The following is a 27,146-nucleotide window of genomic DNA, read 5'->3' as shown; positions in this document are numbered from 1 at the left end:
ACTTGTGCTTTGAAAGTGGTGTTCAATACAAATATAAAGGCTTATATGATAATTAACTTTTATCTTCTTTTTGAGCAAACTTTTACTGAACGTGCAGAAAAGCACACACATCATAGCAAAGTTCAATGGCTTTTCGAAATGTGTTCATACTTGTATAGCCAGGACTCAGATCAAGGAAAAGAGTACTATTGGCACCCAGTACTTCAGAGTTCCCCTTATTGTTCTTTTTTCTTAAAAAAAAAAAAAAGAAAGAAAGATTTAATTTATTTATTTGAAAGAGTGAGAGAGGGAGCACAAGCAGGGGGAGAGCAAGGGGGGAGGCAGGCCCCCTCCTGAGCAGGGAGCCTGATGTGGGGCCCTATCCCAGGACACTGAGATCATGACCTGTGTGGAAATCAAGAGTCAGACACTTAACTAACTGAGACACCGAGGCACCACTGTTCTTTTTTAATTACTGTAGACCTTCACACACCAACCTATCTTGGGTCCAGCTTCACTAACTCAACACTGTTTTGGAATTTCATCCATATTGTTTTCTGTGTTTAACTCAGTCTCATGGCTTTGTAATATTCCGTTATAGGAATATACTCAAATCTATGTACCAGTTCTACTGTTGATAGATATTAAGGTTTTATCTCCAGTTTTTCACTACTGTGACTAGTGCTTCTCTGAACATTTTTGAACATGTCGTATGGTAGATTATATCCAGGTTTGTTAAGGCTACGTATTAAAATGCCTTAGGTGCCCCTGGGTGGCTCAGTCGGCTAAGCATCTGTCTTAGCTCAGGTCATGATCCCAGGGTCCTGGGGTTGAGCCCACCATTGGACTCCCTGATCAGCAGGGAGCCTGCTCTCGCTCTGCCCCTCACCCCGCTTGTGTTCTCTCTCACTCTCTCTGTCTCTCTCTCAAATAAATAAATAAAATCTTAATAAAATAGAATAAAACGCCTCCTGTAAACACTCCTAAAATCCTAAAACATTTCATAAGGAATAGCAACTCACTCAATTCCATTCAAATAAGAAAGTTTTTATTGAAAAGTACACAAATTCCACAGAATTCAAAAAATGGGAAACTATCAAAAGCAGCCATATGAATTCATAAAGCACAGCACTCGGGTTTAAATAATTTGACATATTTTAATAGATCCAGAAGCATTATCTTACATAGAATATACATATAATGAAGTAGAAGGGCTTTCACTAAAATGTGTAGATTAAATATGTATATAGTGCATATAATATGTACCACATAAATTTTATCTCCATGTACCTATATTATTAAAAGTTCTATTGGCCACACAATTCCTCACAGGTGATGAATTTGTGCTATAATCTTTACTCTGATTTCCACAGCGATATCCTACCTACACCATTGGGTAAGTAATTACTGTTTTCTCTAGGTGCTTACTTAGGTGACCTCGTGCTTTGTTATTCAACCTTCACTGAAATGTGTCATGAAGTACAAGAGAGAACAGGACTATTATATTATTAGATAAGCATACCTGTCCCCTGGCTAGTTCAAAAGGACATTGTAAGAATTAATGAGATTATATCATTGAAGTACCTTTAAATACTGGAAAAATTCTAACTATGTAAATGGTTATGACTTTAAAATGGTCACCAAAGGTATATTTCGGGAGTGTGATTGTATTCCATTCAAAAATTATTAAGTCAATAAATTAGCTTTATAATGTCATTTTTACTAAATTCAAAGGGTAGAGTCTTGAATTCATTTAACTTTTGTGAAAGCGATCTTTTCTATAAGGCAGGATTCTTTTAGTTGCGACTCTGAAAACCCAGCCCAAAGGAGCTTAACTATTAAAGGGAATTGATTGGCTCAAGTAATTGAAAAGGCTGGGGGCGGTAGACCTTCAGGCATGGCTAGGTGGAGAGTTTCAAAGGATAGAATATACTGAAATAACCACTCTCTCTTCTCAGTTCTGCTTTCTCAGAGGTTATTATCATTGTTGGGCAGATTCTCCTCTGTTAAGAGCAAATTTGGACAATAGAGGCTTCAGAGGTTTCTCAACCTACATACAAACCCCAGGGAAAAAGGACAGCTTTCCCAATGATTTTATAAAATCCCCAGACAATATTGGCCCACAACGGCAATGAATTTCCCACTCTGGTCCATGAAATGCAGCCTCGGTTAGCCAGGACAGGTCACAGGTGCATCCTAGAATCAGAGGTTTCAAAATTGTCTGATCCAGACCAGAGGGGGAAGAGGGGGATGGGCTGCCCGCCCAAAGGAGGAACTGGTGCTACCATAGGAGGACAAGGCTAAAGGCAAAACCAACAAAGGACCAAGTATCCTTTATGCCAGTGTGTAACGTATAAATCAGAAAGTCCAAAAAAGAGAAATGTTTCCGCTAAACCCAGTTTTGTTTTTAACATTTCTTGAAGATTGATGAAACATTCGACAGTTTTCATCTAAATGTTCCGCCATTATAAATTACCTCCTGGGTTTAGCAAAACTACTTGCCAAAATCTTATTGACTGGGTGTTGCAGAGATTCACTGCTATGTTTCTCCTCAGCAAAAGCACAACTGTACAGATGTTAGTCAGGATATCTGGGACCCGTAAGTGAACATTCGGTGACTGCGTAAAGCAAACCAGATGACCCTGTCATGTTTGCAGACATATTAGCTAGGGACTCTGCGAAGTTTGAGAGATCAAGTGACAGGTTAAAACTCCAAAAGAGTTAAACTAGAAGATGAATTAACCTGATTTTATTTGTAGAAGAGACTCTCTACATATAAATAATTAAAAAGGAATTTAGAGCCTCAAGGGGGAAAATTAAAGGTCTTCTAGAATGGTAGAAAAATGTATCAAGGGCAAAGAAAGTCAAATTACAACAGATGTACTTGTGGGTGGGTCATTTGAATTTTGCTGGCGGGGCAACCCCAGCAGGAGGGGTATTTTCACATCGTTTAGCAGAGGCCACAGCAGGGGTAAGGAGTTCTAATCAGTTTATTAGACTCACAAAGTCATTAAAGGAGGCATGGGCATGTGGGAACTATTTATGGAAATAGTCAATGAAATGCTCGTATGACCACAAGAAATAATGGGAAGTAGATGTTGCTTATGGACACATTAAGAGAAAAAAATTGATTTATTTTGGCTGAATAGACGAACTCATGAGCTTCTCTTTGGTGAGGAAAAGAATTGTTCTGAGAATGAGGCATGGTGCTGGCAGCTTTAGTGCCCAATCTTGGACCATCAACTCCAATTAAGCCCTTATGCCTCTTTGGTAAGAGCAATTAAAATATTAATTTACCTTACAATATTGGTTATAATATGTAAACTTTTCAGAGTTCTTAAAAATCACTTCTGATGGGGAGAATTTCAAAATTTGGGGGATTCTGCTCTTCCTACAAGGATTTCTTAGTAAAAAAAAAATGTTTTTTTAACCTAGACAGAGCAGATTTTGGTGATTCTATAACCTAACTCCAATATGTAATATCTGCTGGTTCATAACCCCAATCTCACTCGTATGCATGGTTCAGCGAAGTAAAAGTGTGCATAAGAGTGGCTGTGATCAGATTACACCTATTGTCACCAGCAAGACCCCAAGACCTGACCTTTACTGCTTACCTGCTTATACCCATGACCTTAGTCCCACATTTTCTTTAAACTTTTCTTTCCAGTTTATCTCTTAACAAGAGACCCTACAGGCATAACATATTGTGATGGAACTGAAATTATCCTTCAAGCAGTAATAACTGCCCAGAGAAGAGCTCCGGTGACCCAGACTACCCAGGCCAGTTTGAGCTAAACCCCTAATTCCCATCTCTAAATGCATGGGCCTGGAATGACTTCTGGAATGATTGACAATGACCGTTATCTCATTAAAATACAAAAATCTCTGCACCAGGAGGAGCACAAGCCTAACTTACATAACATGCAATGTATGTATAGCATGTTTCCTTAAGGCTCACGCTTGACCTCGTACCTATTTCTAAATACAAGTCTTCAGGGCTGGCAGATTGGGCAGACCTGGCCAAGATTAAGCCTCCAGACCTTTGTCAAGAAGGAGGAGGAGCTGCTTAAGCAACTAGAAGACCCAAAGTTGGAGCTGTCCCAGCTGCGCACCACCAAAGCGGCAGGTGGTGTGGCTTCCAAGCTCTCCAAGATCGAACTTGTTTGCCAATCTATCACCTGTGTTCTCGCCATCATCAACCAGACTCAGAAAGTGCACCGCTGGAAATTCTTCAAGGGTAAGATGTTTAAGCCAAGAAGATCTGTGGTCCAAGAAGACACATGCCATGTGCTGCTGGCTGAACAAGCCCAAGGAAAACTTGAAGACCAAGAAACAACAGGAGGAGGGGCTATACTCTCCATTGAAGTACAAGGTCAAGGCCTGAGCACTGGCATCAAGAAAACACAAACAAACTGAGGGGAAAAAAAAAAAAAGACTTCCTATCTCAACATTCATCCTAATCCTAAGTAAAAAGGACCCATTCACCCTTCCTTGGAGGGTCACAGCTTTGAAAATTACCCCACCACCCATCTTATTTGCTGCACATACAGTTAAAACTAGCAACAACTCAGCTGGTGTGGTTTCTCTCTGTGACTCATCAAGGAGTGAGCTCATGTGGGTTGGGTTATACTATCATCACAGGCCAGAGTCACTTTTTGGGCTAAGTGAGTACATGTCCGTGTATTAAAATATTAAAGTAATATTTTAATTCTATTGCTGTGAAACAGATCACCATAAGTGCAGCAACTTAAAATAACACCCGTTTGTTAGACCACAGTTCTGTAGGTCAGAAATTCAAGGAGAAATGGCTGAATCCTCCACTCAAGATCTTGCGAAGCTGCAACCAAATTCTTGGCCTGCTTTACTTTCATTTGGGGGTTGTGAGAGAAAATTTGTTTCCATGTTCACTGAGGTTGTTGACTAAATTCGGTGCCCTGTGTTATTAAGACAAAAGTCCTGTTTCTTTGTAGGCTGTCATCTGGGGGCTTCTGTCTACTCCTATCCTGAAGACTGCCAGCATACCTTGCCACATGGCCCATGGTTTATTTGCAAACCCAGCAATGGGGAATCTTGTTGAATCTCTGACTTCAGGAAGAGCCCAGTCCCTTTTAAGGAGTCATCAGATTTCACCTAGGATAAATCTTCTTTCTTAAAATCAACTGTTCCATATAATAGAACCTTAATAATAGGAGTAAAATTCATCATATTCACAGTCCCAGGGGTTATGCAGGCTATATGCAGTGGATATCTTGGAAGGGATCATCTTAAAATTATGCCTAGCACAGGTAGGACAGTATCTCTCTTTCATCTAAATATAGATGGTTAAATCTACAATGGTCTACGTTTCAAGCAAAGAAATCCTCACTCAGTGTTCAACCTGTTTCTACATATCTATCACTGTCCTCCCTTCCCAACAACTGTGAAAATTGTCAGACTATGGCACAACATGAGGCAGTGGTTTCCAAACTTAAGGGCGATGAGTCTTCTGGGAAAAATGTTAAATTTGTAGCTTGCTGGCTACCATTCCTAAGAAATTCAGGCTCAGTAGCTCTCAGATAGATCAAGAAAATGCAGGGGTTTTTTGTTTATTTTTTATTTTTTTTTAGGAAAATACAGTGATTCTTATGTATATAATCAGAACACAGTTCAAGAAACACTACGGTTTCAAATCTGTGTAGTGATCCTTATAGTCTGGTATGGCGCCTATGCTGCTCATGGGCTGCTGTACACAGCATTTTTTAAACTTGCAAACTGTAAGATTTCTAAAATTATTTGAGAACTAAATTTGAAGTCCACTTTATCTAGTTCTTGCAAATGGCAGATTATTTTAATGTAAAGCAACTTTGGATGTGAAACAAAGCAGTGAAAAAACTCCACAAACCATCAAATATCATTAGAGAAATTGCTTTAAAAAAAGAGTTTTAATGTTGTTTGAGTGTCATCATTAAAAATGTCATTTTTTAAAATCTGTGCTACAATTTTGTTAAGTTTATAGTACACATTCTTCATTGAGATGAAGCATGAATATTGACTGCATTTTGCTTTCATTCATACATAATGACGATCATGGAGCAAAACATGAGAAAACACAGTAGACTATGCACTCATGCTGAAATAGACATTGTATTTTTGGGATCATCAGTTAAAGTCTAAATGCAGAGTTAGAGTCTTGATTTATGAAGAGAAATGAGAAATGAAAAATGAAAAATAGCACCATCATAAGCAACACAGTCTAAAAACTGCTTTTCTTAGACAATTTTTTTAGAATTACTCTGAACATAGGATTGTTTCATTTTTTTCTAATTACAGTGACTTCAGTTTATTCATATTTTATTTTCACAGGTCTTTCATCCCATCATTAAATTAAACCTTGTTTGTCTCTGGAAAGTATTAAACACTTCAAAGAAGAAATTTGTGCATTTCAACTAACATTTGCAATCAGGCATGCAGTAAATTTCCTTCATGATTTTGCCATTCTTTGAAAAACAATGTAGTAGATACAAATTCAAATACTCTCTTTAGGAATTGTAATCTATATAAAATACTCACCTTGCCTTACCGGGTGAAATGCAAATAAATCTTTTCAATTACCATTAACAGCAATGATTGTGGTAATAAATGAACATGGATAACCAGCATCACTTTTATTTACCCATTCACACAAACCAGTATAACAAAAAGTTATCACATTTTTATGCCTGCTAATTCTACTATTAGATAAAAATCTTGGCTGTTTAAAACCAGAGTTCCATTTGACATGTAAATATTTTTTGATTTTATTACTGAATTTATTAATTTCAAAATATATGTGATGATAATATTTGGAGATTACCAAAGCAAGTGAATTCTAGAATATATTAATTCAGTTAGTCTGGTTGAAAATGTAGCATATATATCAATGTTTTATTTATTTATTTATTTTTTGGTACTGTCTTTTCATATAACTTTTTTCCAGGAAAATAATTTCCTTTCTCCCTTTCTTTCCTTCTTTCCTTTTCTTTCTTTCTTTCCTTTCCCTCCCTTCCTCCCTCCCTTCCTTCCTTCCTTCCTTCCTTCTTTCCTTCCTTCTACCTTTCTTCCCTCCCTCCCTTCCTCCTTCCCTTCCTTCCTCCCTCACCCCTCTTTCTTTCTTTCATCATTATTATTTTAATTACATGTTCTAAAGCGATTCCTCAATGGATTGAAAGTCAGATTGTTTCCCTAAAGTTCAGATCTTCCTTCAATATCTCCCTTGACACATGTCCTTTCTTTTCTATTTCCTCCCTTCTTTTCCTTCTTTGTTTAAATTCCTGGGGTCTTGAATTTCACTAAGGTATTATAAGATAAAGGAGGTACTTTATAAAATTTCCATAATTTTCATTACCTTTCTCATCACCCTTTTCACCTGAAGACATGAAATATGAACTTCCTCCTATTCTATTGAGTAAAATCTAAGCTCTCATACGTAAACACCCTCTGGTTTTTTTGCTCTGTAACCCAAAGTATATTTATATAGCATTCTCTGCTTGCCTGACAGAAGGAATGTATTAATGCATTACTGTATTAATGCTAATCCTTTTGACTCTGGTCCAGATTCCAAATGATAATGTCTTTTTTGAGGACTATTCTATCACCACCTGCTTTTGGATCTTCAGTCTAACCACTAACTTCTTCTTTTTAGCTTTGTAGGAGAGGAAAAATAATTCTCCCTCTACTTGTCTAGGGTTCTTGGCTGAGATACATCGTAAGAAGAACAGATTAACAATAGAAAGAAAATTAATTACATATGTAACATAGGAAAGCCCCACAAGTATATGAGACTCAGAAGGCAGATAGACAATTGGGGCTTATACACCATCCTGAGCTAAAGAAAGTCATGGGGTTCTGGGTCTTGAAGTGGTGTGGGTAGTGGGGGGCGGGATACCCGGAAGTAATTTTTGGGAAAGTGAGAAGAGGAAATGTTTGGTAAACAAAGGTTGCTCTGCCATGCAGATAAGTCTTTCAGTCCAAAACAAAGAAACCAAAAAAGTGATCTTTGATAATAACTCCCTTCCTTGTACAGGGCCTATTTCTAATGTAAATTTCCTCTACAAAAGGGGAAGTTTTACTATTTTCAGAGCTTCTCTTGTGCATGCAGTTTCTCAAAATAGTTAGTTCCAGATAATCCTTATGCCAAAGAGGCATATTTTGGGTTGGCACAATCTGCTACCCTTCAGTTTATAATCACACTCAAACATCTCTTAATTCTCCTACAAAGAACCAAGATTACCTCAACCTGCTGACTATTCGTCCTGCTACCAAGTTTTCTGAAAGTGGTAATCCACATGAACTTTCCCCATTTCTAATCTTGAACTAACAATCTCTTGTATTCTGGCTTTTTTGCCTTAAACTCATGCTTTTCTTCTGAAACATTTCTCTTTTTGGTCTTTTTCTATTTGACCTCTACTCATTTTGAGACTAATGACCCCATCCATTTGGGAACTCTTTTATGTAGATCAGTATCATTTTGATGATATTTTAGCATTTTTCTTTTCCTATTATTTTATATCAATCTCTATCACTATTCTAACTCAGTCGTCTTTGTTTACTTTTGCAGTGTATATTTATAAATGTCAGTGTTACAGTTTCTGTTTCTGGATGTTGTCTCTTATTCTATTCTCTTTCTCTTGGTAATTTCATATATGATGATAACTTGAAAATTACTTCCTCATCAGAGTTTTCTTGGCCTAATTTCTCTCTTGAATTTCAAAATCACCTTTTCAGTTGTTTTGTTGAATATTGCACAAGGATGTCCTGTCTGAATCAAAATTTCAACTTGTCCAGGATTGTCAACATCATTGTACTGGTCACTTTTTCAGAATGTTCTTGGCACTGGGAAGAATTCAACATACACTGATTAAGTTACTCCTTCTCAATCAATGGCCTTTCTATTTTATTTGTTACTTAGGTTTAAGGCCATTTTCTTGGAATTCTTCCTTTTCTTGACCATCAATACAAAGAGGGTTCTGTCAATTCAATCTTTGCAACATCTCTTGCTGTCATAGTCTTCTTTCCTATTGTTTTTGTCTTCAATTGTTTTTTTGTGAGTCACAAGGAGGCAGGGAAGTTATATTACTTTGTTCACAATTTTAGCCTAGGCATCAAGAAGAATACTTGGTATATGGTCCGTGCTCAATAAACACTTGTTGAATTTAATTGAGTCAAGGATTCTTTGTTTTGTTTTGTTTTGTTTTTGCATGGATAATTGTAATAGACTTGGACTCTCTGCATCCAGTCATTTCTCTAATCCACCCTTTACATCACTAGTAATCCAAAACTACTACTCCTCTGTCTTGGTATAAAAATTCTCACTTCTCTGAAATATATGCCCCAATTTATTCTGCCTCAGAGCTATCTTTGACCAAATTCTGTTCAACATCCATCTGAGCTTTGGATGCACAAAATACATTTTTCTTTTCCATTTCAAATTCTTCCATTACTGTGAATACTTTAGTATCTATGTGCATGATCCTTCTACATCAAAGATCACAATTTCTAGTTCACTGTATCAACTTTCCAGAAATTCTTTAGTATCTTTCAATTTGTTGAAAGTATGCAGTCTAAGCCTTTGCTGAGGTATTTCTGTATCTTTTAGCTTGTTCAAGGTATTTTTAAAAGTTTTCACCTAATATCAGAAAATAGCTTTGATAGCTTAAATGAGCTTTCGTAATACCTTGGTTCCATGAAAATAAATTGAATACCCACAAGATTGTGTCTCTATCTTTCTGATGTGGAAAAGAGTGTGATGAGATCAAGAAGCTCATTTTTAATCAAATTACAAATTATCATCTTAGTATATTGAGAAGATGATATTCCATAAATGATATTGCCAGACATTGTAGAGGACTCTGTTCTTATGAATTGCTCTCCTGGGAAAAATAAATCATTTTCTGTGTCTGTTGCCAACCCATTTATGTTATACTTTGATCAAATTAGTAAGACTTTATTTCTCATTTTACTCTTTGCATTATACCTAAATATAATATTATTGTAAAATATTGTATTTTGATTTTCTTTATAACTATGATACATATTGGTCTTACTAAATGCTCTATATCTATTTTGAAATGGATATATATAAAATGGGCACCATGATTTAGAGTCATGTTTGTGTTTATCTCTATTTCATTTCACTCTCATGGAATAGGATTCCTTTGACAATAAGCAGAGTATGTTCCTTGAACTCTCCATATTTCAACTATAATTTACATGATTTTTGGTATCCCACAAGTTATAAAACAACCCAGAAATAATTTTCTTTTCACATCCAGTTATTTTCACTCATTATAATTAAATAGTTTAAGGTATCACTTTGCCATTACTTGCATTCTTTCGCAGAAAGTTTGGATTAAAAAGGTTATCAGTGGATGCTTTGGAAATGGAGCTCATATAACATTAAAAGCCATTTCTTGTATTGCCACAGATACAACAATATGCATGTTTTAACTCTGATCTGATAGATTAACTACTAAGGTGAGTTATTTAACAACTCTAGATAAGAAAAAAAATTAACAAATTAAAATTAAGAAAGACCACAAAAAGGATAAAAGTTTCAATAAACTGGAAAACTTTAATTAAATGGATAGTTTCCTGGCAAAGTATTAATTGCCAAATTTGAATCCAGAATAATTTAAAAAATATAATTGGTATAATATAAGGAAATGGATAATATTATAAAATAATTACTTCCTGCTTATCACTGAAGTAAGATGGTTTGTTAGCCAATTATTCAAAACTCCAAAAGACATATAATGCTTATACTACATAATATGTTACATAACATAAGGGAGAAAACTATCCAAGTTGACTTTATAAACTAGAAAACCTTGACAGTTTTGGGTTTGACAGAAAACAAAGCAAACTCTTGGCCAATATCATTTAGAAATTATATATATATATATATATAATAAATAAATAAAATATTGGCATGTCAAATTCAACTCTACATTTAAAAAAAATAATCTATCATGACCAAGTACAGTTTATTCCGGTAAAGTATGGATGATTCAAGCTTAGGAAATCTATTAATATAATTCATCACTTCAAACTGTCAAAGAAGAGAAGTCTTATGATCATCCCAATTGAGTCCATATATGTTATTTGCTGAGAATATCTCTAAGAAAACTCAGAAAGAAAAATGCTTACTTAAAATCATAAATAATATCTACTTTGACCAATAGCTCATGTCACACTTAATGGTGAAACATTTAGAAGACTGCCTTTAAAAATCATGAACAAGATAAGGATGGCTTCTGGCTGTCATTTCTAAAGAAAATATAGCCAGGATTCCGGAGTCTTCTAATCTCATCTAATCAGCAATTGCTGATATAGTTGATACTGCCTATCCTAGTTTTACATGTGAAATATGACAGCCAAATGGACACCTTTTCTTGTATGCTATGGCTTCAATCATGCTATTGGGGAAGACCTGTGAATCTAAAGGATCAAACTTAGCCTGTTGTATGGTTTACTTTACCTACTACTGAGAAGGGAGTGAGAAGTCCCATCAGTCTCAATGGCATGAAACTGTTCACATTAGATAAGGAAGAGAAGAAAGATGTACAGAGGGCAGAGAAAGAAAGAGAATTTGAAATGAGTGGCTCCTTGCAATTCATTTCTACTTATTTAACCTGTCAGTCAGTATAGTCTTTGTTTTGCTGTGCTAAATATATTAGATGCTTAAATGATACATTTGTTTCTCGTTCATGCTACATGTTTAGTGAGAATTAATGTGGTGTATTGTTTCATGTAGTTACTCAAGGACCTAGGCTGATGGTGGATTCACCATCTTGTATTTATATCATGGCCTCCTCAGATGGCTTGGCCAGAGAAGATAAAGAATGGAGATTGCTCATGGCCTTATCATTGTTTCAGTCTAGTAGTCATTAAAGTCAATTTCAATTACATTTCATTGGGTAGAAAGTCTTATGACCCTTTAGAACAGCAAGAGGGATATTGTTGGGCACAAAGTGTTGTCTACCACAAAGATCAAAACTAATTCTCTTTGGTGGCCCTCACACTCTAACCAGTATATGAATGAGATCACTGACTGGGATGGAAAAAGTAAGAAAAATGGAGTGACTGTTAGTTTATTTATTCCTTACTCTAAGTAGCTGTGCCTTCTTAGGTGTTACCAATAAATTAATTTGAAGTATAAATAGGAAATATATTCTGTAACTGTTCACTTGACCAGTACTCTCTGCTTATAAACAAACCATATGGGATGCCAACATTATCAGAGCGTTGAAGTGATCCTAGACTCAGAAAGTAATAGTAACACTATCAAAATAACAGGTACTATGTATATTAATCTTCTGTAGTCATATAACAAATTGCCACAAAGTTTGTAGCTTAAAGCCACACTAATTTATTATTTTGTTATTTCCAAGGGTCAGGAATCTTCTTGGGTTGTGTGGTCAAGATCTCACCACAATGAAACTAAGATCTCAGCAAGGGCTACAGCCTCACCTGAGGTTCAAGGTCCTCTTCCAATCTCACTGGCTATTGGAAGGATTTATTTCCATGCATATCTTGTAGGTCCCATTTTCTTGGTAGTTTTCACGTAGGGCCACTTTCAGTACCTCAAGCTCCCACTCAGCTGCTTATCCACAGCCTCCTCTCACAAAATGGCAGTCCACCTAGTTTTTGAAGCCAGTGGGGAATCCTTCTAATTCTAAAGGTGTCATTATACCTAACTCACTGAAGGTAATATTCCTTTTGATTATTTTTTTCTTAAATTATAGACAACTGATTAGTGATCTTAAACATGGAAGTGATACCCCGTCATATTCAATGGTTCTTGCCATAGGCAAAGGGAAGTGATTAGACAGGATGTATAGATAAGAAGAAGGAATTTGGGGGCATCTTTGAATTCAGCCTAAATACACTCATTACATTTATTGAGTGTGTACTCTGTGTGAGGGATTATATAAGCATTTTTCATGCCTTATTTCATTATTTTATTTCACAAAACCCTATAAAGTAGGTATTATTTTAGAGATGAAAAACTGAATGCCCGAGAACAGTCTACACAAAGTGTCAGGGGTAGCAGTTGCTGACCCAGAATTTGAATAGGTTTGAAGGACTCAAGGTCTGCTTCACTTCTGTACTACATTTTGTTTCATTTTATTGCCATTCACTTAATAGAACAACTATTGGATGTGCCCAATATGACTTTCCTAGACATTACTTGCATTGGTGTTGGGTATTTTGTTCTTTCTCTATGCAACATTTATGTCCACATCGTCTTCTAATGCACATAAGAAATATATTAGACTCAAGTGTGTCTGCTTCCTTAAGAGGGTGTTAGTTATCTCTGATCTGATCTGTCAGCTTTTATTTTAACTTCCTGAAAGCCAGTTTATTTCATTATATCCAGGAAGTCCCTATATATAAAAAACTTGTGGAAGGGGCATGATGAAAGAGCTGAGGACTGGAGAGTCTAGTTTTTAAAAATTTCCAATTTGGGGCAATGGTCCCAGGTCCCCTCCCCGCTCCACAGCTTTGTACTATCACTTTGCTATTCCTCAATAAACCTTGCTTTGCTGCCCACCAAAAAAACAAAACAAAACAAAACAAAAAAACAGAACAAAAACCTTCCAATTTTTCTGACTTTAGAGAAATGTTATAGAATTGTTCACTGAGAGAGAAGAATGTCTTCTTAAGTAGAGCTGTTGTTTTTAACCCAAGGCTATGGAAATCTTAATTTTAGAATTTATCTCCTTTAGAGATAGATCTTCTAAGTGTTAGGAAGTTTACTTATGATAGTTTCTGAAGAAATGGCACCAAATGGCCCACACCAGGTGGAATTCAGACCTTGGAGCTCTCCTCGCCCCTGTTTAGTGATATGTGTGCTCCCCTAATTCACTTAATCACTAATTCTCTGATTTAGTGTTCAGAATGTTGATCCTTGTGCTGCCTGGGAGGCTCAGTCAGATAAGCAGCTGACTCTTGATTTTGGCTCAGGTCATGATCTCAGGGACCTGGGATGGATCCCCATGTCAGGTTCTGTGCTCAGCAGGGACCTTGCTTCTCATCCTCTCCCTCTGCCCTTCCCCTGCTCCCACTCACTCTCACTCTCTAAAATAAATAAATAAATCTTAAGGAAAAAAAAAGAATGATGATTCTCAGATTGAAAGAGAACATAAATTTCAAGTAGGGTACATTCTTTTTTTTAATTTTTAAAATTTCTTTCCCCAACCCTTTATATGTTGTTACATATCCTAAGAAGTATTTTCCTTTGTTTACCCTTTGCTCATTTCCATACCCTCAAATCACTGTTGTAACAAGCCACCCTACCGATGGCAGTAGATACTATCTTTTGCATGTATTGATATTGAAAAATTGTTTGATAATAACTGGCTTAGAAATTAAGAAATGTATTGGAATCTGTTACTCAACTTTTGAATGGGAAATACTATTATAAAGAGAAATACTGTGTAGATTAATAACTGTTACAAGTCATTACTTTCATTCTGGGACTGATTGGGTTTTTGAAAGTTTGTGGGTGTGGTGCTAACATATTCTTATGTGGTTGACTCTGGAAAACATAAGATTGATAACAGAGTCTTGGAGCTGAAGTCATACAATTTTGGAGATTGTGGAAGAGTATTACAGCTGTAGCTGCTGATTGAGAAGTCCAGACTCTAGGCAGTGACCCTCAGAATAGGATTCAAAAGAAGAAAGCTAGTAGTGTAGTGGTCATTTACATACAGTTAGATAATTTAAAAATATATATTAGGTTGATTTCACTAGCTTGAACACCAGATAGGGTTTGAAGCTTTAAATTTCATCGAATGAAGTGCCAGACAATTGTATATTGCTTTATCTGGATTGAAATGTTACCACTTTTGAGGGCATAGATAGAGTAGAGGGAAAAATATCTCTTTGGAGTCAGACTGCATGTATTCTAACCCCCTCGATTAGTGGATAAATTAACTAGAGGTAGTTACTTAACCTATGTGTTTTCTAATCTATAAAATGAGAACGGTACTAGCGTTTACTAAATAGGGTTATGGGAGGGTCAAATGGATTAATGTCTGTCAAAGTACTTGGCATAGTGCCCGACACATAGTAATTAATTAATGTTAACTATAAATAAGGTTTCAGTGTAGTTGGATAATAGAACGAATAACATTTTGAGGATTGGTAATAGTCTACGTGTGATTGCTAGACTTAGTATATAAGCTGGAATAAGGTCATTTGAAATATTTCACTGACTTCTGAGTAATATCAAACAGCATTTATGAATGACTTTGGGGCTGGAAGGAAAAACTGGAAATAATTCTCATAAAGATGCAGACCATTTTCAGGAATAATCCTTAAGAGACAAAAACAACAGCCAGAGAAGACCATAGACTTACAAAGACATTGTTTTAGCTCAAGGAAGAAAACATGTTTGGGAGTGTGGGTTACAAGATTTAATCTCTAAGGGGAATTGAAGTATTTCCACCCCTACTGCCACTTTAGTTCTCAGGAAGGGTAATTTAGATGAGATACAAATAAGAAATGGAAACTTCAATCCCATTTTCTTAGGCCAATGGCTTGGGGCTTGATTTTCTGTAGGAGATATATTCATATCACAAGTAAAATTGAATCTACCTTGAATATTTTCTGAAACAAGTTGGGTAGAAAACATAAATCTAGAAACAAATTAAGTGGATTCATTTGATCATTCCCTTACACCCCTCTTTGGGCCCTCCCTTAAATCTTTCTTACACTGTGTTCTTTGATTTCTTTCACTGGCATTTGTGACATGTGATAGGGTTGACCTGAGAGAACATGAGAAATGCAAGAGCCTGGGTATGTCCAGAGGAAAGAGTAGTGAGGGTCGCACTTGCCTGTCTTTGCTCTAAGCCTTGTACATAAAGCATGGATGCTCATACCTGGTCCAGTTGTCTTCATCAGACACCTGATGAAGATTCAGATCCAAGCAACAGCTGGAAGTAAAGGGTATGTGTAGCTTTGGGTATACATCTGTACTAACTGTGGAATTAGTTAATGATTTGTAGTTTTGAGTCCTTTGGGTCCTGATATCTTTCTTTCACCTTACAAATACTCATGATTACTAGTATTTACATGTTCTCAAATTTCTCCTGAATGTGTAGAGATAATACAAATTGGCCCATGAAAATCCATTTCTAATATCCCTCCAGTATAGACATTGGAAGGTAAATACTGATGGCAGGACTAATGTGTAACTCAGTGATGTGTAGGCAACAGATCCATGGAGGGCTTCCTTTCATAATGGAAAACAAAATGTCACAAGAGAAACTCCTGCACTCCTTCCCTTTCAGTCCTTTCCCTGGGAGGAATGCAGAAGTACCACCTGAGGGGGGAACAGCCACCTTGAATGGTCATGCCATAAAGGCAACAAACCTAAAAAAAGCAGGAAGAATGCACAGCAGCTAGGCAGAACTGCCTTCTTCTCCTCTTCTTTTGATGAACTTTTAGATGAAGTATAACAGATATAGAACTCTGTTATACATCATGAGTGTAGAAATCATGAGTACAGCACACATTTGTGGGACCACTACTTGAATTAAGAAAGAGAATATTATTAGCACCTCTCATTAAATTTACCTGTCATTAACTATCTCCCCAAAAGGCAATCACTATTTTGACATTTATCACCATGGAATAGTTTTTCCTGTTTTGAAACTTTACATAAATGGAATCACACAGTATATACTGTTTTTTGAAAAAAAAAAATTAAATAGCGATGTGACTTTTCTAGACACACTGGGAATATATTTTAGCAGACATAAACCTTGGGGAGTCTGGGTGGCTCACTGGATTAAAGTCTCTGCCTTCGGCTCAGGTCATGATCCCAGGGTCCTGGGATGGAGCCCTGCATCGGGCTCTCTGCTCAGCAGGGAGCCTGCTTCCCTTTCTCCCTCTCTGCCTGCCTCTCTGCCTACTTGTGATCTCCGTCTGTCAAATAAATAAATAAAATCTTAAAAAAAAAAGAAAGAAACCTAAAATAAAATAAACAAGATATATGTTAGATGGTGATAATTATCATGGAGAAGAATTGCAGAGAGGTAGAGAATGTTGCAGGGTTGAGAGGACATGGAAAGATTATAATTTCAAATCAAGTGGTCAAGTGAGAAGGAGGCAAAGGCCTGGGGGCAGGAAGGGAAACCTAGCCTGGGTGTTTGCCAGACTCCTCTGTTAGAAGCCACATTTCCGTGCACACTTTTAAAAAAAGATTTTATTTGTTTATTTGATAGAGAGAGAGCATGAGCAGGGTGGGGGTGGGGGATAGTGGGAGGGTCAGAGGGAGAGGGAGAGGGAGAAGCAGACTTCCTGGTGAGCTGGGAGACATGAGGGGGCAACCCTGGGATCCTGAGATCATGACCTGAGTCCAAGGCAGATGTTTAACCAACCGAGCCACCCAAGCGCCCCTTCATGAACACTATTATGAACACATGATAGTACCTTGTTTTCTGTAGGTCATGGGAATACACAACAGTTTCCCCTTCTTGCTGAGAGTGTCTTCATCGGTCATTTGGACTTTTAATTTTCAAGACCAAGTGATAGAGTTCCATTTAATTAACACGAGGTGGAAAAAAAAAACCCTAAAAGGTCAAAATTCACAACATGAAGAGGAGTGGCAGAAAGGATTATTAACAAATGGAATAGGGGCATGTAACATTGAGCTGTTTGCTTTCTATCTGTACTTAAAGTGACCACGGGCTATGGATTTTTGTGTTTCTTCCCAGCCATAAATGGAAAGTACACCAATTGGATGATGCATTTCTCTCCCTGGTTCTCAAGATGCGCCTACTCCAACCCAGCCCCAACTTCCCCTCCAATCCAGATTTATTCAATTCTTCTTTATTTCAATTTTTCCTTTACAGTGCTGTCAGAGGGTCCTTTCTAAACTCTCAATGTGATGCACTTCTCTCCTGAAACTTGTTCAAATGGAAAACTCATTATGACTTACAAGGCTGTGCAAGGTTAACCTGTGCCTACTTTTCAAGTCTCCTATCTCACGCTTCTGCCACATCCCTGCCTTATTTTAGCTAGATGTCTTACCCCTTTGCCTTTCTGCATATTGTTCTATTTTCTTAGATGTCCTCTTCTTAGTCTCCCTCAGCCATGGAGGAGAACGGCTCTGCCATGGTGCTCTAGCAGCCTTGCACACACCTACATAGGTTGTGCTGGCAAAGGCTTGAACCACAGCTGATCTGAAGCTTAGAAGAATGCCTTGTGATCTTTCCAGGATGTGAGAGGGTGGGAGGTTTGTGAAGAGTTTCTATGAGGTCATCTCTCACTCACCTCCCTATTTTCATCACCTTCCACGTACTGATGAGGTATGGGGCTTTCTGTCGTGTCTCCTTCAGACTCCAGCTGCAGACCATAACACCATTTAGCAGCAGTCTGGGAGTGGATCCTTGGCAATGGGGTATCCCACAACTCCCATTCCAGCCCACAGCTTCTTTCGTTTTCAGGTCATCCTTTCTTGGTGTGTAGCACAGACTCAGGGAGTTGGCCCTTTCAGCCATTCTTCCTTTTACTGCCAATGCAAGTAATAAGCTCTTTGGATCTAACAGTGACTCATTATATTTTCACTGACTGGGTCTCTCGGCTCTCTTGGTGTTTTGAGCTCAACAGATAATTCCCGAGATTCCTTCAAGTCTCAACTCAGTCTTCTCATTCTGAGGGCTTTCCTGTCCAACAGGCTGCCTTAAATACCCTTCTCTCTCCACTCTTATTATATCCTGTACACACCTAGATTATAAAGGGATTGTAGATATAAATAGATTATGTCCTAATTGTCCTAACAGGTTTTAGGTTTACAGAAAAATATCCCAGAAGATACAGAGACTTTTTCAGAATACCTCTGCCCCTCTCAATGTTCCTCATTATAAATATCTTCATTAGTTTGATACACTTGTTACAAGTAATTAACAAAAATTGATACATTATTATTAACTAAAGTCCTTAGTTTACATTAGGATTCATTCTTTGTGTTGTATTTTCTTTTTTTTATTTATTTCTTTTTTATTTATTTATTTTTGTGTGTGTGTGTTGTATTTTCTAAGAGCTTTTACAAATGAATAATGTCAAGTGTCCATTCATTACAGTATCATGCAAAATAGTTTGCCTGCCAGAAAAATCCCATGTTCCACCTACTTATCTCTCTCTTTGAACCCCTGGGAACCACTGATTTTTTTACTGCTTAGTTTTGCCTTTTTAGGATGTTATATATTTGGCATCACACAATATGTAGCCTCTTCAGATTGCCTTCTTCACTAAGCAATATGCATGTAAGTCTCCTCTGTGTCTTTTATGGTTTGATCATTTCTTTCTAACTACATCTTATTGTGGTTGGAGAAGATATTTCGTGTGATATATATTATCCTTTAAAAATCTATTGACTTAATCCGTGGCCTAACATATGGTCTTTCTTGGAAAGAAGAATGTGCATGTTCTTGTTGAGAAGAGTGTTCCTTATGTGGGCTAGATCTGTTGGTTTCTTGCATTGTTTTAAGTCCTCTGTTCTTTGCTTATCTTCTGTCTGGTTGTTCTATCCATTATCAAGAGCATGGGATTGAAGTCTCCAACCATTTTTGTAGAATTGTCTATTTCTTCTTTCAGTTCTACCAGTTTTTGCTTCATTGATTTGATGGTCTGTCATGTTTATGATTGTTTTAACTTCTGGCTGTTTTGAACCTTTTACTTATTAAAATATATAACTTTATTTAATATATAATGTCCTTTTTGTCTCTCAAAAATGCTTTTGATTTAAAGGCTATTTTGCCTAATATTAGCATAGCCACCGCCGCTCTCTTTTCATAACCATTTGCATAGAGTATCTTTTTTCTCCTTTCCATTTTCAATCTATTTGCATCTTTAGATGTAAAGAGAGTCTCTTGTAGGCAGCATGTAGTTGGATAGTGTGTTTTTATGCATTCTACCAATCTCTGTCTTTTCCATTTAACTCAAAGCAGAAAATATGATTGGAAGTGTTCCCATTCCTTCTGCCACTTTAGTCCTCAGGAAGAGGAACCGAGATATGAGACAAATACTATATTAAATCTTCCAATTCATGAACATCTTCCCCTTTGTTTGCATCTTGCTTAATTTCTTTTGTCTGTGTTCCATCATTTTCAGTGTACGAGTCTTTCGCTTCCTTAGTTAAGCTTACTCTCTAGTATTTTATTCTCTTTGGTGTTATTGGAAATGGGATTGTTTTCCTAATATCCATTTCAGGTAGTTCATCATTAGTATAATAGAAATGCAATTGATTTTGTATCCTGTAACTTTACTCAATTTAGTTTTTAGTTCTAACATTTCTTTAATAGAATATTTAGGATTTTCTTTATATAAGATCATGTCATATGCAAAGATAATTTTGTTTCTTCCTTTTTCATTTAGATGATTTTTATTTTTATTTTTTTCTTGCCTAATGCTCTGGCTAGAGCTTCCAGTACTATGCTGTATAAAAGTGGTAAGAAGGAGTATCCTTGCCTTATTCCTATCTTAGAGGAAAAGTTTTTAGTTTTTCTCCATTAAGTAGGGTGTTAACTGTGGGCTTTTTGTGTAATGCCTTTGTTATATTGGGATACTTTCCTTCAATTTCTAATCTTTTGGGAGTTCTTATTATGACTGGATGTTGAATTTTGACACCAATTCATTAATTGATTTGCATATGTTGAACCATCCTTGAATTCCAGGGATAAATCCCACTTTGTCATCATGCATAATTTATTTAACATACTGTTGAAATCAATTTGCTAATATTTTGTTGAGGGTTTTTGCATTTATACTCATCAAGGATATTGGCCAATAGTTTTCTTTTCTTGTAGTGTTCCTATCTGCCTTTGCTATTAGGATAATTCTGGCCTTATAAAATATGACTTTGAAAGTGTTTCCTCTTCTTCATGTTTTGGAAAATTTGACAAGGATTGGCATTAATCTTTCTTTGAATGTTTGGTAGAATTAACTAGTGTGGCAATCAGGTCCTAGAATTTTTTTTCTTGAGATTTTTTGATTACTGATTCAGTCTTCAAACTGTTATAGATCTATTCAGACCTTTTATTTCTTCATGATTCAGTCTTGGTATATTGTATATTCTGGGGAATTTATTCATTTCTTCTAGATTATCTAACTTGCTAGTGTATACTTGTTTATAATGGTCTCTTAGGATACTTTTTATTTTTGATGCATCAGTTGTAATGTCTTCTCTTTTATTTCTGACTTTGAGTCTTTTTTTTTCCCTTAGTAAGTATAGCTGTCAATTTCATTTATCTTTTTGAAAAAAATCAACTCAGTTTTATCGATTTATCGTATTGTTTCCTATCCTCTATTTCATTTATTTATGCTCTAATCTTTTTTGTTTTTGTTTTTAAAGATTTTATTTACTTATTTGACAGACAGAGATTACAAGCAGGAAAGAGAGGCAGGCAGAGAGGGAGAGGAGGAAGCAGGCTCTCCGCAGAGTAGAGAGCCCGATGTGGGGCTCGATCCCAGGACCCCGGGATCATGACCTGAGCTGAAAGCAGAGGCTTTAACCCACTGAGCCACCCAGGCGCCCCTATGCTCTAATCTTTATTATCTCCTTCCTTTTGCTAGCAGGGTCTTTTTTTTTTTTTTAAAGATTTTATTTATTTATTTGACAGAGAGAAATCACAAGTAGGCAGAGAGGCAGGCAGAGAGAGAGGAGGAAGCAGGCTCCCTGCTGAGCAGAAAGCCCGATGTGGGGCTCGAACCCAGGACCTGGGATCATGACCTGAGCCGAAGGCAGCGGCTTAACCCACTGAGCCACCCAGGCGCCCCTGCTAGCAGGGTCTTAATTTGTTTTTATTTTTCTAGTTTCTTGAAGTATAAAGTTAGGTTCTTTATTTGAGATCTTTCATCTCTTTTTATGCAGGTGCTTACTGCTATAAACTTCTCACTCAATGCCACTTTTGCTGGGTTCCTTAAGTTTTAGTGCATTGTATTTTCATTTTTACTTGTCTCAAGATATTTTCTAATTTCTCTTTTGATTTTTTTTAATCCACTGGTTGTTCAAGAATATGTTGTTTAATTTCCACCTATTTGTGATGGGCCTTTAAATGAATGTTTTGGCATGTATATGTCTTTTATGATAATTGTTTTTACTCTGTATGCTTGTGGGACATTAAGCAATTCTTTTCCTCTCTGTACCCTTCTCAATTGTTATCCATATCATATTTCATTCTAATAGTTGCTTACACAATTGTACACAGCATCCTGGATTGTGCCTACATTGGAAGTACCGTCTTATCTAGTCTTTACAGTGCCTAGTTCAGTGTCCAATGGTTTATGGGCTGCAGTAAATCTTTCTTGGATCAGTGAACGAATTAAATGGATTTAAATATTTGTGTGTCAAGTATATTTTAATATCCCCCAATCAATAAGAATATGTGCCAGACATAATTGTATGCTTTAAATGTTGAGTTCAAAAATCCATCACAATTTTAAGAAGCGTGAGGTTTTGAAAGGAGAGAGTGACATCCATGTCTTAACCCCAGGAGGCACAACAAGGAATCCCACATTTGAAGACATGAATAACAATTCATTACAAAAGTCAATTTCCTACCATATCCCTAGAGCAACTAACACAGAAATTGTCGGTTTGCAACCTATTTGCAAGTGCTATATTTTATTTTTCTCTTCAAGGGCAATATGGATTTTAGTAATTTTAGTGTTCTAGAGAAGCATCACATTTTGAGCACAAGCCTCTGTTCTAATAAAGCAAGTAGCTGATCCTTTAATTCTCAGAATGTGATGTTGTTTTGTTGTTTCCCTTAGTGAAATAAAAGACTTTAGAAAATTTTTAGAAAAAGTTTAGGAGTAGACAGCAGGCCAGAGGAAAAAAGAAAAGGAGAAAGTCTGGAAAATTGATATATATCAATCACTTACTCATACCATTCAGCCCATTGCAATCAAAGCATATTTAAATTTGTAAAATCAATGCATAATATTGTATTTTTATTTGATTCAAACAGATTTCAAAGACAATTTGCTTTCATATTAATTTTTAAATGTTTGCACATTTCATCTAATATTTGTATGCCGAAATCATTTTAAATTTATTTATTCTGCTTTGTTGCCAGAAAAGGCATTTGCTTATACCTGTTTATTCTTTGCCTTATATTTAAGTTTAACATATCTAATTGGGCAAAGCTTTATTCCTACTAATCACAAATAGAGATTCCCAACTATATCCAAGGAATTTAAATATGTGTAACTCTGATGTAATTGACACCGGCCATTTTGATGACAAACCATATTGATAATTCTCTCTTGAACCAGACCAGAATAATAGCATATTTAATAATATAAGAGAAATTCATGGGGAGAAAACAATGGTTTCATATAGTATCAAAATAATGGCTTTTTTTTTTCAGCTCCTTACAAAAATTTAGCCCTAATAGTTGCAAAATCCTTTCACATGAGTTTTTTTTCACACATGTTATTTTGTCTTCAACTTATATTATTATTTTCATCATAAGAGGTTCAGAGGGTCAGAGAAGTTAAGCAACTTCCCAGCATCACTCAGCTCAAGTGTATAGCAGAGGTGTTCGTTGAACTCAGGTCATACCAGGGAGCATTTTACAGAAAACCTATTAGGAACTTATCTGTTGAGTGTGTGTTTTATGAAGCTTCTCATTCAGCCATGAGAAGAAAAGCAAATGTATTTTACTTCCTGGAACAAACTAACCAATCCCTAACAATCAATTAACATATCCACTGAAGCAACTGGCACTTCAGTTTCCTTGAAGTCTTTTAAGGCTTGTAACAATAGTATTAAAATGTTTCAATTGATAAAATATGGAGCCTACTTGCAGTAGCATTCTGTAATGGCATAAAATCAATTATTTCTTTTAGGACTCCTTGTTCATCACTTTCAAAGAATCAGCTATTTATCACAATATCACTTCTGAAAGGTAGTTTTCAAAAAAGATATATTTTAGAGTTCTCAAATATGTTAGATTTTGTTCAGAATATAAATAGCTTAAATCCCTATTATCTGGAGCAGTAGCTCCCCTCCATATACCACCAAGGGCCCTTTTCTGTAATTTGTCTCTACTGATGGTTCAGACAAATATTTTGTCTTCCAAGCAAACTGTTTACAACAGTTTACCATGGTCTCATTTTGGGAGAATAGGATTTTTCTCTAAGGACTTTAAAATATTAAGTTTATTTGAGATTTGTGTGGCTACGTTCTTGGTGCCTGGGGTCCAAGAATTCTAGGCTGTATTGTGCCAGGATTCAACTCCTTGGTCAATCCACACCCACAGAGCCAGTAGCACCTCCATAACGAGACTGGGTTGGTAACCATCCACTCCTCTTCTGGGCATACTACTTACCCTAAAATCCTCACATTTTTTCCTATTTCCTTGGGTGAATTGAATCCAGGCTCCAGATAGGTCTTATTTCTTAGTCCAGAAGTAGCTTTAAATGAAAAAGTGTGGAGAGTTAAAGAATTAAAACAAAAAAAGTCCTGAACAAAGAATTGGGGAAAACAGAGAGAAGCTGACTCCATGAGAAGGATAGGATGTGGGAAGGTTAGAGTCAGGAGGCTGTGGGAAGCTTGGAGGCAACTTGGGAACAGGGACCAAGTCAGATGCTTAGGAGATGTTGTTAAGGCGGTAAGTAGTAACTAAGTGGTAACTTGTGTCACTAAGCTTAGTCCAGCCCTATGCTAACACAACACATCTTCTCTTTCATTTTAGTAGCCTCCCACTGCAATTACAAATACAGCATTCTTTAGAACACAGTATTTTTCTCTCTCTCTCCTGCTTTCATCTTTTTAAATTTCTTATTTGGTGTGATATTGGTGGGATAAGATTTCCCTGATAGTGTCTGGGTTCAAGTTTAAGAATGTTAACAGTTCTTATTCTATTGAACTGATATGGATATTGATTCTTAGAAAAGGTCAAAGCCTAGAATTAAATGAATTATGTGACTATTCAAATAAGATTTATTTTGAAGTTATGATATGATATCCTTCCTACTTTTGGCCTCAAAAAACATATTTCTAGTTTTGTAGTCATGTATAAGTCACTTATGCTATTTGAGCTTTAGTTTATGTTCTACTTTAGCCCAGACTGGGGAGTGCCTGGGAAGACTTCTAGAAGTCACATTATCCCATGTTTAGTGATAGAACACCAGCTGGCCTTTGTAATTTGGTTAGAGACCGTATAAAGACAAACTAGAGAAGATGCTAGGAAATATAAGTCCCAATATGAAAAATATAAAGCTGAAAAAAGATTTAGATTCTAATGGTACTCAAACCAAAAGATTTAATCTGAAATATTAGCTGAAAGTAGGATCCTCTAGATTTCACCAGATGCCAGAAATGTTGCTTCCAGTACATCCTAACTGCAGAAATAAAACAATGTACAAAAATGTGTGTGTATGCATATACACATTAATATAAATATGTAATTTATCTTTCTATATATTATTTTTAATGGGGAAATTCCTGTTGGAAATTCTGGTTTGGTTTCTGTTCTAGATTAGTCAGAACCATGGTGAGCAAATCAGATGTATAAATTATTGCCCCTTGAGTAGCTGTTTCATTTAAACTTTTTTTTTTTTAAGATTTTATTTATTTATTTGACAGAGAGAGATCACAAGTAGACAGAGAGGCAGGCAGAGAGAGGGAGGGAAGCAGGCTCCCTGCCTAGCAGAGAGCCCGATGCAGGACTCGATCCCAGGACCCTGAGATCATGACCTGAGCCGAAGGCAGCGGCTTAACCCACTGAGCCACCCAGGCGCCCTAAACATTTTTTTTTAATTGTAAAATATACTATATACTAAAAAGGGCATAAAACATAAATATATAGTTTTATGAATTATTGTAAATGCCAACACTTGTATAGCACCTTTCAGTTCCAGAAAGAGAACGTTGTTAGTGCCCCTAAAGCCCTCTGTGCACTCCTCAATTATAACTGTCTCCCTCGAGAAAGAACCACTAATCCAGCTTCTATGGTAATCACATCTTTGTTTTGCTTTATAATTTTAACACCACAGGCCACATTGCTAAACAAGAGAATTTAATTTTGCTTGTTTACGAGGGCAATATATTTTTGGCTAGAAATGATATAGTGTATGTGGAAGCCCAGCTCATCACCTCTCAGTACTGATCAAGTCAATATGATCCAATGACAGTAGCATGCCTTTGTTCCCTCAAACCAGCCTAGCTTCGCCTTTATTAATAGGAAGTTAATTGTTATTCAAACAATATTTTCTCTCATTTAGGCTCTTTTTCTCTTGATTCCTCCTTTTAATCTCTCTGCTTCTTTAAAAATGTCACTGGATAGGGGCACCTGGGTGGCTCAGTGGGTTAAAGCCTCTGCCTTCGGCTCAGGTCATGATCCCGGGGTCCTGGGATAGAGCCCCACATCTGGCTCTCTGCTCAGCAGGGAGCCTGCTTCCTCCTCTTTCTCTGCCTGCCTCTCTGCCTACTTGTGACCTCTCTCTCTGTCAAATAAATAAAAAATTTCTTTGAAAAATTTTTTTTAAAATGTCACTGGATATAAATGTGAAAACATAGTTTCATAATGATGGTTTTTTTGTTTTGTTTTGTTTTTACATCTTGAGCTATTTCTACATTCATGACTGTAGACTGTTCCAACCTGACTTCGATTAAGCTAATTAATTGCCATTTGTCTACACAACAGTGTAATTCACAAAAGCTGCAGATATTGTTTAATTCAATCTTGCTGATGCGTAGAAAGATTGTTGAGCCATTTGAAAGAAAGTTGTGGCTTGGACAACTCTTATTACCATTCTGCCATCTCCTGTGTAGACCAGACTATTGATCTCATAAAACTTATGGATGTACTTCAAATTGTTTTACTTGTACAAACCAATCTAAGAAGAGTTTAGTCCTTTAAAAAGCAGCTGCTGGGCATAGAGAGGCTAAGAGTTCAATGCCTCAGAGTATTTGGGGCTAGTAGAAAAAAATGAAGTTATTTTTCTTCAGATCAAAAAAGACTAAAGGGACAAAGACTCCAACACATTAATAAATGAGACATGACCCTTTCCACTGATCCCAGATATTAAAGTTGCTTTTCCAAAGTAAGAGTTTTATTTTTTAAGAGAGACAGGGTCATGTGGGAAAGAATAAGATCAGAAAATGAAAGGTGATGTCACAACAGAGTAGT

The 27,146-nt window shown here is 36.4% G+C and overlaps 1 pseudogene; it reads left to right on the top strand.

Annotated features, from left to right (window-relative positions):
* Positions 1-3,182: 3,182 nt before the first annotated feature.
* Positions 3,183-4,363, top strand: LOC125100179 (60S ribosomal protein L35-like; annotated as a pseudogene).
* Positions 4,364-27,146: the final 22,783 nt, after the last annotated feature.

Source organism: Lutra lutra, chromosome 1 (assembly GCF_902655055.1).
Source record: "Lutra lutra chromosome 1, mLutLut1.2, whole genome shotgun sequence".
Taxonomy (NCBI): domain Eukaryota; kingdom Metazoa; phylum Chordata; class Mammalia; order Carnivora; family Mustelidae; genus Lutra; species Lutra lutra.
The sequence above is the reverse complement of the archived record's forward strand: the minus strand, read 5'-3'. Positions and strand labels throughout refer to the sequence as shown.